Below are 11,280 nucleotides of genomic sequence, written 5' to 3'. Positions count from 1 at the left end.
AGAAGAAAATTTTAAGATTGTTTAAAAATTAAGATAAAAGCAGGTCAGGTTGGTTCTGAGGGCCCAGCCATCCCTTTTTCACAGCTCTCCAGATCAATCTAAGGTTTTGATGAGATAGCCACGAAGAGGTGAACTGGGTACCACCTTAATTTCTTTACATGGAAAAGGCAGAACTTGCAATCAACCTAACACAAAAAAAATACACAAAAAAATATATACCAAATAAACCTTGAGGGCATCAGGAACAAGATGTACTTACCAAATAACCCCAGCAGCACGATGTCCTGGTGTCACTGAATCCAACACTCCTATTGCTATTGACTGCGATGCGATCCTGAGCTCTCTTGTTACCATTTTAACCACACTTTTGCCGACTTAGGAGAATCACTGAAATGTTACAGTGAGGTGCAAAGTGAATTCTGTATCCCCTGCAAAAAATAAAAACAAAAAGGAAATATTCTGACAAAGAATAACTATTCTGCGTCAGCTCTCCAAACTAAAAGAAAAACAGTTTAAATTCGAGGAGTTGGGGAAACCATTTTATATGGGGAGGAAAAAAAAAGCCACACAAAGAAAATAGAATCATGAACTATTTCTCCCAGACAAATTCTCATGTTTGATTAAATCTATTTCTGACGTACAAGAGGATGAAATATATCAAGCCTAGGAAATAAATGTGTGAGCAACTTTCAAGAGTAATCAGGATTTACAATGACCTTTTATTCTAGGCAAGCAATGGCAAGCGCTATGATGGATACAGAGAAAAGATTACTGAGAAACAAGGAAATTTGCATCCAGGACCAGCAGGAGCAAAAAGGGCACTGAATTGTGCTCGCTTTACACAGAGGGTTACAGTGCCATGTTATTGCAGACAAATGAAGGGCTTGCATTAAAAATGCATAATTTAATCAAGAGAAAAACTACTAATCAGATTGAAATATGCAGACCTGATATTGGTTTTTTAATATTAGTGCTATTAAATTCCACTATAGTTTCTCACAGAATCACCCAAATGTAAATTAAAATAAGGGGAAACTGTTAACAAAATTACAGGCCCAGATCAAACATTTCTGCTCATTCGCAAGCATCCCGCTGACTTGTGATATTGGGGATGGCATGAAAGGCTTAGTATAAAATACAACATGCACTGATCTAATAGTACTTTTCCCAGTCAGAGCAGCTTGAAGTGCACCCTGATGCAGTTGTTGGCTCGAGTTGAACGGCAGCTGAGGGTCGATGCCAGCATCTCTGCCTTGGCCAAACACAGAAATGCCACCTCCATGTGCCATAGCCTGAGCATGGCTGCAGGGCTGCCAGCTCCACCCAAAGTCAGCCTGTGCTGTAAGGAGCAGCAGGAACTTATTCCCTGGACAAAATCAACCTCTAGAATTAACACCTGCATCAAGAAAATAGGGCTGAACATTCCTCTAAGAAGCATTAAAAGTATCCCCCATTTGTGCATCACATATGATGCAAGAGTCACTGCTTCTGCTCAGCATCTGTCAAACCCAAGGCTCTTTCTCCACTGCTGCTGAAGTGCAAGTTTCCAAATCACCCATTTCACATGAGGGTGAAACAGCAGGGCAGGAGGTATTGTCACCTGCCAAGGGAAATAGCACCTTGCAGTTAAAGCTAGGAAAATGCTCCAAGCCCCTTTTCTCATTTGAACATTTCTGATGTGGCAAACCTCAGCAGAGAGATGTGCTTGAAAACTCCACCAAGAAATTAGGAGCTCATGTTTTTTTCTACACACCTGCTTTACAGTGCTTCAGTAACAGCAAGGCAGTCACCCTGTAACACCATTCTTCGGAAAATGAAGAATTATTAATATTACCTTGGTTTATAAAGGTGGCTCCACTGTCTCAAGGAGGGTAGAAACACCAGGAAAATAATGCTTACAATTATTTTCCCCTTGTCAGTTAGAATATAAACACTGTAGAATAGAGATTCTAGAGCTTTTGTTTGCATAGCACCTTGAATCATAAGGTCCTAATCTTGTACATCTGAACACCAAGTGGCTCACCAAGCCACTTCCCATCATTTACCTGCTGTCCTGGATAATCAGGGAGGTCCCAGCTGAGAGGAGGTGAACAAATAAGACACCCACAGGTCTGTCAGCCTGACCTCAGTGCTGGGGAAGTTTACAGACATGGTCTTGAGCGCCATCACACAGCACAGACAGGACAACCAGGGGATCTGGCCCAGCCAGCACAGGGTTACAAGAGGCAGGTCCTGCTTGACCAGCATGATCTGCTTTTTTGACCAGGCCACCTGACTAGTGGATGAGAGAAAAGCTTTGGATGTTGTCTGCCTGGACTTGAAGTAAAACCTTGGACATTGCTTCCCACAGCATTCTCGTGGCTGGTCATGGCTTGGACAGGGGTGCTGTTTGCTAGGTCTATGATCATCAATAGTCTTGGAGATCTTTTTCAAACTTAATGATTCTATTCTAAAACAGGTACTGAGCATTTAACATTGATTCCCAGTGACCCATTATTTGACATCCACTTATGAGAGAAAGGGAAGATGCACAGCAGGAGAACAAGGAAAATGAAACAGCATGTGTGACCAGTAATACACAAAACTGCTCATTTTGCAAATATAGCTGTAGACTCTTTTAGACTGAAAGCTGATATGTCAGTCTCACTTCCTACTTATTTTTCAATTTATGTATTACACCCTTTGAATGTTTCTGACACTGCTTGCACCAGGGGATAAATAAAGCTTAGCTAGATTCCCTTTTCTTCCCTGTTTTTGCCAGCTGCTACCCCTCCTGATCTCAGGTCCTGCACAAACATAACACCATGGCACAGCACACACGTGGCCATCAGCAGCATCAGATAACGGCCAGGAAGCTGCTGCTGCTCTCGATTCCCTGCTGTGTTACATCAGTGCTAATGAGGAGTAAATAATAGTAATAAATCAGCTTTCTGCAGTTGACAGTAAGGTGTTCAATATTCACTGAAGCCACTGGCAACTCAGAGGCGGTTTCCAGAGGCCCCTGCCTAGCAAACAGTGCAATACTACAAACACCATTTATTCCGGAAGAGCCAGCTACCATGTTCTGTAGTATAAACTTCAAAGCAGCCCATCCTGCCACATTAGGAAATCCTTTACAGGCAGCAAAGAGGAGACTCCTCAAGGGTTACAGCCTGTCTCATGCAGCATTTGCTTGACCTCCCCTCTCTAACCACAGAAAAGCTGCAGCAGAGCCCTTCTGGCTCATAGGTTGGGTCAGGAGCTTGCAGATGCTGATAAACCTTGGGGGGCCCATGGGTGTGCCCCAGCTCAAAGGGCTACATTAAGCCATGCCACCATGTGATTAGAGTTAGCTCAGGCAACCCTGGGAGCTGCAACCCACCTTAGGTTTGCTTCCTACCATAGCAACCTATTCATAGCAGTATTACCTTCCAAAGAAGAAGCCCAGTTTCCTCTAAAGTCAGGTTTCCTACAGCTTCCAGAAAAATCTCACAGGTTCAGGATCAGCAGCCAAAGCACAGTGCTCTAACCAGGCCCAGCTGTGTGGCATCCAGAGGGGCTCACACATACGTGCCACCCACAAGGCACCCCTGCCAGGCAGCAACAAAATCCTAAACCATCCTCCAAGCTAATGGCCCAAGCAGTGCCTTTGTCTTACTGTAAACATTTTAGGCTTTAACCAACACATTAGGCAGCATTATTCTTCACTTACTTGAGACAGAAAATGTGGGGTAGTTCCCAGGCAAAGAAGCATTATCCCAGATGGCTTCTTCTGTCTCTGACACAGAGCTGGCACCACCAGCATCACATTTGAGGACTTTTGCTGTTCTGGACATCTTAAAAACTTTGTAAAAGACCAATGTTATTACTTAGGACTGAGATATGAGCTGAGAAGTCAGGAGGCCAAGGCACTCAGGCAGAATGATGTCAGAGCAGGGCCAAGACCCTGTGCCTCAGCTGGAACGGGATGTCATTGCCTCGGTCACTTGTAAGCAAAAAATGGAGGAAGGTCCCCAGTAAAATGCAGTAGCTCCAGATGTACCATTTCCTGAAACCCTTAAAAGTCCCAAGCACTGGCATTACTCACTGTTTCCATTGCCTTTTGAGTGCGCCCTTTATTCCATGGAGGCTGCTACATAGTTAACAGCTAGGAATTGAAAACGTGGAACACCTATCAGCAAATCAAGATGCCAATTCTTGTACTTTCTGAAGGTTTTGGGAACAAAATGCTGGGAGGAAGACAGCAACTGAGTTCCATTTCATTAGAGGGAGAACTATTTCTAAAAGCAAAAAATAATCATCGAGATGGAGATACCACTGTTCAGCAACAAGTCTGGAAGGGAAAAAAAGATGGGGTTTTCCATGAAAGCCTTGCAGCAGCCTTGTCCTGCGCTTCATTGGCCTCTAGTGGAAAACAGAAGCTATGTCTTGTGATGACAAAACTTCATTTACAGAACACAAATGCACCACTGCCCTCACAGAGCTTGAATACATACCTGGTGAAGGAATGCAAGGCATGTGATGAAAAAGGATGACTATTCTGTATCAGGTATGTACAGAGTCCCATTTTTGCTGTCATTCAGGGAAAAGATTGAGTTAAATATTGGGTTTTCCCTACATATGTTTCCATTCTAGTGAGTTCGTGTCTTGTGTGCCACAAAAGAAATAAAATTTCACCTGCAGAGGCAGTAAGTTTGTTACATTTGGGCTACAAACTTGATACCATTGTATGTGCTCCACTGGAAGTTAACTCTTGCAGCATTCAGACCACAGTAGTCTGGCTGTAAAGAACAATCTAAACCAGGATTTCAGTTGCTGTCTTCTGTAAATACAAGCTCTCAAAATGAAAACCTATGTCTGTATGCAGCAGGCAGTGAGTGCAACAGCAGTCCTGCCTAGGTATAAATTTAATGACTCAAAACCCATGGCTCCAGTTTCCATGGATATAAACAAGATGACACTTCTCCTCAACTCATTAAAAATACAAAAAATAATCAAAAAAAGCACTATGCAGGATCACAGGAATAAACCTCTGAGAAGGTGAGTGAATGGAGGCTTAATGCAGAGCTACTGCATAAGAGACAGCAGCAAGATATCCTTCTGGGCAGAGCAGAACCCTCAAAATCAGAGCCAGCTGAAAAAGCAAACAGTGCCCCCAGCAGAACTGTGCACACCAGCAATGAGCAGATCCTCCTGAGCAGGGCAAGGGTGCTGGTGCCATCCTCCTCTGGCTGAGTACCATCTCTCTGCATCCCTCCAACTCCATAAGCTTGGCTTGGCTTCCTGCCTCCTCCAATGCCTGCCTTCTGGAGCCCAGGGCAACGCAGCAAGATTTGCTCCCTGGGAAACAGCATCTGTCCCAGCAGTCTGGAGATGGTGGAAGGCAGATGGAACATCCGCCCTCCACATGGAATGGGCTGCCTGGCTGGCCTTCAGCAGAGGCACGGTCCTGCCACCAGCTCCCAGGATGTGCCTTCCATCCTCTGCGGATGCTCGGTCTTTGGGAACCACGACACACAGGAACAAGGGAAAGAGCAACAGGCATTCTCAAACATGAGAAAAAAATTATTCAAATCTTACTTTGAATGTATTTTGACTGAGTTTTGTGTCCACTTGCTCCTGCATTCATATTAGCAGTTTCTGTGCTTGCCAAGGTTACAGGGAGTTGCTATTAGAAGTTTGTTTGGAGGCTAAACTGCCAAAAAAAGTGCAAACAAACCCCATGCCAAAATAGCACAGCATTCACTCATTCAGAGCAAGGTGATGTGAGCTACATAAAAAATCTGAAAAAGAAAAGTTGTTTTTGAAAGCCCATGCAATCTTCTGACTGATATGTTTTGGTCAAACTGGCTGCATTTCTTTCAGGGAGAGAAGGCAAAAGACCAACATCCAAAAGCCACCAACTCAATACTTTTTGTGATTTCAGAAGTGTTTGCACCCACTACCTTGTATGCCTGTGCAGAAGAAATGCAACCAGCAGCAGGCAAGCTACCAGGCTACCTTTTGTTTAAGTATCCTTGGCTCAATGCTAGTTCAAGTACCTTTTTTTCTGCAACATTTAGCAGAGTAACCTAAAGCAGCCTGATTTTAATGACATAAATGTAAAATAATCAAGCACAGGACTTCAAGACCATGAATCCTCATCAGGGCTGGCTGAACTCCCATTTGTAAATCCCACAGATTAGTTCTATTTACTTCCTTCACAAGGAAAAAAGAAAAAAAGGATTAAATACAATTAGCCTACCACACGGCTGCCCCTCCCCCGCCCAGCAGCAGCAGCTGGACAGGGGAAGGGAGATCCGACCTCCGTCCCTCGAAGTGCCAAGAGAGCCTCCCAGGGACGAAGCTCTGCTTTTAACCCCTGTGTGTTCTCGGACGTGTGTCCAAAACCCCACTGGCTACACCAGGTGCCAATATCAAAATCCAAGCACCCATTGGTTTGACCAGAGCATCCCAGAATTCCCACTTCTTCCCGGTCAAACCACCACAGGTTCGCAAGATTCCTTTTCCCTTCCCGAAAGGAAATTTCCTTTTGGGAAGGGAACAGGAATCTTGTGACTTCAATGGGGACCAATAGAGGAATCTGTGGTGCTTGTCCCTGCACCTGATGGCATGCCGTGCCTTTTGATGGCTTTGACTTTGGGAAAGATTTTTTTTCTTTTTTTTGTATTTTTTTTATGTATCCATGCCATGTTCCTCATATCTTCCCCCTAAGTTGTGTCTTCCTTTTTGACTTTTCCCCCTGATTTAGAAACATCTGTGAGCTGAATTTTGGCATAGTTTGGTCCTTTGCACTGCACCTGATATAATCCCGGGCCATTTACTTCTAGTCACCAAATTTCCCAAATTTTCTTTTTTCCCCCTCCAATTGCAATTCCTTTGATGGTATCTCCATTCCAGAGTGTTTGCAAGTCCTTCTTTTCTGTTTTGGCCTTCAGTGGGGATCCATTTTGGGCAAGCTTTGCTGCATGTGCCTGCACTTGATGGCATATGGCCTGCCTGCATTTTGATGGCTTTGACTTTGGGAAAGATTTTTCCTTTTTTTTTTTTTTTTTAAGTATCCATGCCATGTCCCTCATCTCTTCGCTTCCAAGTTGTGTCTTCCTCCTTGACTTTTTCCCCATGCTTTTGTAAGATCTGTGAGCTTAGTTTTGGTCCTTTGCAATGCAGCTCATTTCCTCACAGCCTATTTTTTGAAGACACTAAAAGTCCCCATTTTCTGGTTTTTTTGAGGTTTTTTGCAATTGCATTTCATTTGATCCTATCTCCTTTCCAGAGTGTTTGTAAGCCTTTCTTTTGAGGTTCTGTCATGGTTTGGGCCTGGCAAAGCCAGAGCCTCCATGAGTACACCTTCTCCCTGGTGTCTGCTGTGATATGTGACCAGGAATAAGCAAAGCAGGCTCCAGCTTAAACAAAGAAAAGTTTATTAACTAAACTACACAAACAATTACTAAACTACACACAAAAGAAAAAGATAACACAAGGAAAATGAAAACCTCACAAAAAACATACTCCTCCTCCTCCCCCCTAAATACCCAATACAATACATCCTCCAAAATCACCAGTTCTGGGTCCAGGACCACCCTTTAGAATGCTCAAACTTTCAGTTCCTCAAGAGGAGAAGGAGTCCTTCCGTGTGTCGTGGTGGCCTTTTCTGTCCTTGTTCCGGTGCTCTCACCACCGAACAGGGATCAGGGCTGCTTCCAGGGTTGTCTTTTTAAGGATGCTTTGTCCAGTTCCAGAAAAGCACAGTATCTCACCTTCTCACCTTTGGGACATCTGTCCCCCCCATATTTCATATATCCCCTGGGGCCGAGGGGTACCCACACTGAATCTTCTTTGGCTCTGGGACATTTCTCCCCCTGGACTCAGTCTCTGTATCACACGGAAACATGGCTCTGTCCATGGCTACACGAAAGAGTCCAGCATAAAATGCCACTCCATCTTCTCCATTCTTTCAACATCTCTCACTCTCTCTCTCTCTGGTCCAGACCTTCATCACTCATCTAGGAAGGGTTAATGTTCTGTAAGGTTTTCATTGTCCAAAAAGGGTTAAAAACTCCTCCAGGTGGCTGGACTCCTGGCTGCAGCCCCCCATCTCCTCAGCCGGGCTGCCTGCTGCCAGCACATGTTTACTGAATTTCAAGGTAACAGCCACAAACACAGGCTGCACTCTCTCTCTCTCTGTCTGTCTCCAAAGGCAGCGGGGGGGATGGCTGCCTGATGTCTCTTGGGGCTCCTCCACCCTTCCATCCTCCAAGGCCTCCTCACCTCCCATCTCTGTCCAGGCCCAGGCCTACTGAGCTGGAAATGGGCTTCTCTGTGTCTCCTGCACAGACTGGGATCTCAAAGCAGTAGAAAGCAGACACAATGGCAGCAGGACTGGTGTGTGGCAGAGCTTCACCAGGCTGGGTCAGCACCTGAAGCAAAGCAAGGCTATTGTAGCACAGGAAGGCTCTCCTCAGTGTGAAGAGAGGCAGCCAGGAGAGCTGTCTGCACCTCACTCACTTTCATCTTAATTCCTTAGGCCACAAAACATTTGGCACTGGTTTGATATATCGTCTTTCAGTTACGCATGCATATGGATAGCACTCAGCTGAAAACAGAAAAGAAGAAAAAATAAAATAAAAAAATCACACTATCCTTAACAAACAAGTTAAACCTGCTTATCTGCAGAGGAATGAAAATCTTTTTTTAGTAACAGCTGAATCCCATGAGAAAGCACTCACAGATGTGCACCAGCAGACCACATACCAGCATGACCAAGTGGCTTACTACATGAGAGAAACTGGTTTAACTCAAGATACTGAAAATCCACAAGAGACTCAGATGGTAAAATCACCATTGAGCTGTCAAAGACATGCAATAAATGTGACTTCTAATAATCTCTTCCACCACCACTCAACAACAAGAAGCTTCCATGGCTGCTGCCAAGCCCCAAGTACAAGCATATGCCTTTCTGCCCACCACGTGTCACAGCACAAGTAAACACACGAGCTCAGAACTCGCCTGGCAATCTCCAGGCAGCGACTGTGGCTTGTGGCAGGTGCCATGGCCAAAACTGGGCTAGTGTATAAACTCCAGCACCTTTGCTTGGTGTGAGCCACAGGATATCCTACCTCCTCCTGCTGTACAGTGGGGAAACATGGACTACTTGGGGTAATTTTTAAGAGCCTCACTTTGCTTTCTATCCCCTAAGGATTTAAGTTGAATTCTTTTACATGCAAAAAAAAAAAAAAAAAAAATTAAGCCTCATCTTCCAATGTGCCTCCTTAACTGTGCACCTCACCTGTTTATCACTTCTTATAGCTTCTCAAACTGTGACCTTCCAGGGACAGACAAACTCCAAATGATACATCCATATAACAGACAAAGAAGCTCCTTGCTTCCAAAAAGTTTATATTGGGTCACTGTGCAGGTTTTACTGGAACTGCCCTCCTTCTATGAAATTATGACTGAGTCTAACTGGCATAACAAGGGCAAATGTTCTGATGCTTCCAGGTTAGGGCAGGTAAAAGAAAAAGACAATCTTCTTGACTATCAAAATACAGCACATGATCTATGTGGTTATTGCTGTTTTTGTTTGATGCATTGGTTTGAGCCAATTAACAAGAGACTGTGAGACTGTTCTGAGTGAAAGCATCTCCTAAACACTGCAAAGAACATAAGCAGTAACCATTCCTCATTCCTCATGTCAGACCACAAGCAGAAGAGCTCAGTCCGAGCGAGTCGGGGTGAGGAAAGAGAGACTCCAGATCCAGTCCTGCCCTGGAGGGATCCTACAGTGACCTACACTGCGCTCAGCCCACACCAGCACCACCCTCCCCTTCCCAACCCGCACAGCCCAGGGACACAAGCACTGTGCATGGATGTGCACTTACCCAGGGGCACAGAAGAGGCCACAGGAGGCTGAGCTGTAGAGCCAGGTTCTCTGTTGCCTCAGTGAATGGTAAATACTTACTGAAAATGAGACAGGGCTTCAAGAACCACGAGAACTGCAGGTGGAAATACTGCTCTCCAGCAAGGCTTCTGCCAGCAAAATGCTCACCATTGCTCCTGGGGAATGGCTGACAGGAATGAATGCTTCCAGAATGAATGAATGAACGAACAGAGCTTCCAGAACTTTCCAAGGGTGGGAAACCTCTCTTGCTCCCTTTCTCTGCAATGCTTATCCAACAATACACTATCATTCATAGCATAGTAAGCTGCTATTCAAAAGGATTTTTCCTCACCCTTCCACCTCCAAAAATTGTTTTGGTTCCAGAATTATTTTTAATACTCATTCAGACTCCCGAGTTTTAAATGCTGAACAACCCTATAATACTCACCTTATCACAATCTGACTTCAGATGAGGCAAAGGTGCTTTAGGAAAAGACAACCAACCACCACTACCAACCACAACAGCCACCCAGCACTAGACATAGGGCACTTGAGTTCAATTTGGATATTAAATAATTCCTGGGGAGACCTACTTTTACTACCCACTGTAAAGATTTTTGAGAAAATGAGCTCGTTGCTGTGGAATTAATAATACATCTATGCAGACTGATATTCCCAGGAGATAAAGGGAAAGGGAAAAACATTAAAAACTGATGCTCCTGGCAAATGAAAAACTAATGGACCGTATTTCCCTTGAAGGGATGGGAGGTGTTTTTATTTTATTTCACTCTTAAGACTAGGCAAGATTTGTTCTCAGGGAGCACCATCTCTGGCTAAATGGAAACACCTTGAAAATTTTGTATAAAATGTGGAGGAGAGCATAAGTCATCACATACCAAATATAAAGAGCCCTGAATGATCACATGCTGCAGCAGAATGTAGCTCTGATTATGATTTACTTGAAAACCAAAATAATTCTGCACCATTCCAATCAGATGTTTCTGTGTAAGTTTGGCAGGAACATCAAGGATTCAAACCGCAACCAAAGCCATTGTCAACTGTTTATCAAATCTCACCTCCATTGCTATCTGAGGTTCAACAAGGCCAAGTGCTCAGAGGCGACCTTCTCTCTCTCCAACCACCTGGAAGGAGGCTGTAGCCTGGTGAGGCTTGGTCTCTTCTCCCAGGTTAACAGGATAAGAGCAAATGACCTCAAGTTACACCAGCGGAAGTATACACTGGGTATTAGGAAAAGTCTCTTCACTGAAAGGGTGGTCAGGCACTGAAACAGGCTGCCCAGGGAGATGGTAGCACTGTCCCTGGAAAGACATGGTACTCAGGGACATGGTCTAGTGATGGACTTGGCAGGGCTGGGTTAATGGTTGAACTGAATGGTCCTAAAGGTCTTTTCCAACCTTAAT

Source organism: Melospiza georgiana, chromosome 5 (assembly GCF_028018845.1).
Source record: "Melospiza georgiana isolate bMelGeo1 chromosome 5, bMelGeo1.pri, whole genome shotgun sequence".
NCBI classification, from domain to species: Eukaryota; Metazoa; Chordata; class Aves; order Passeriformes; family Passerellidae; genus Melospiza; species Melospiza georgiana.
This window is presented reverse-complemented; position numbering follows the sequence as displayed.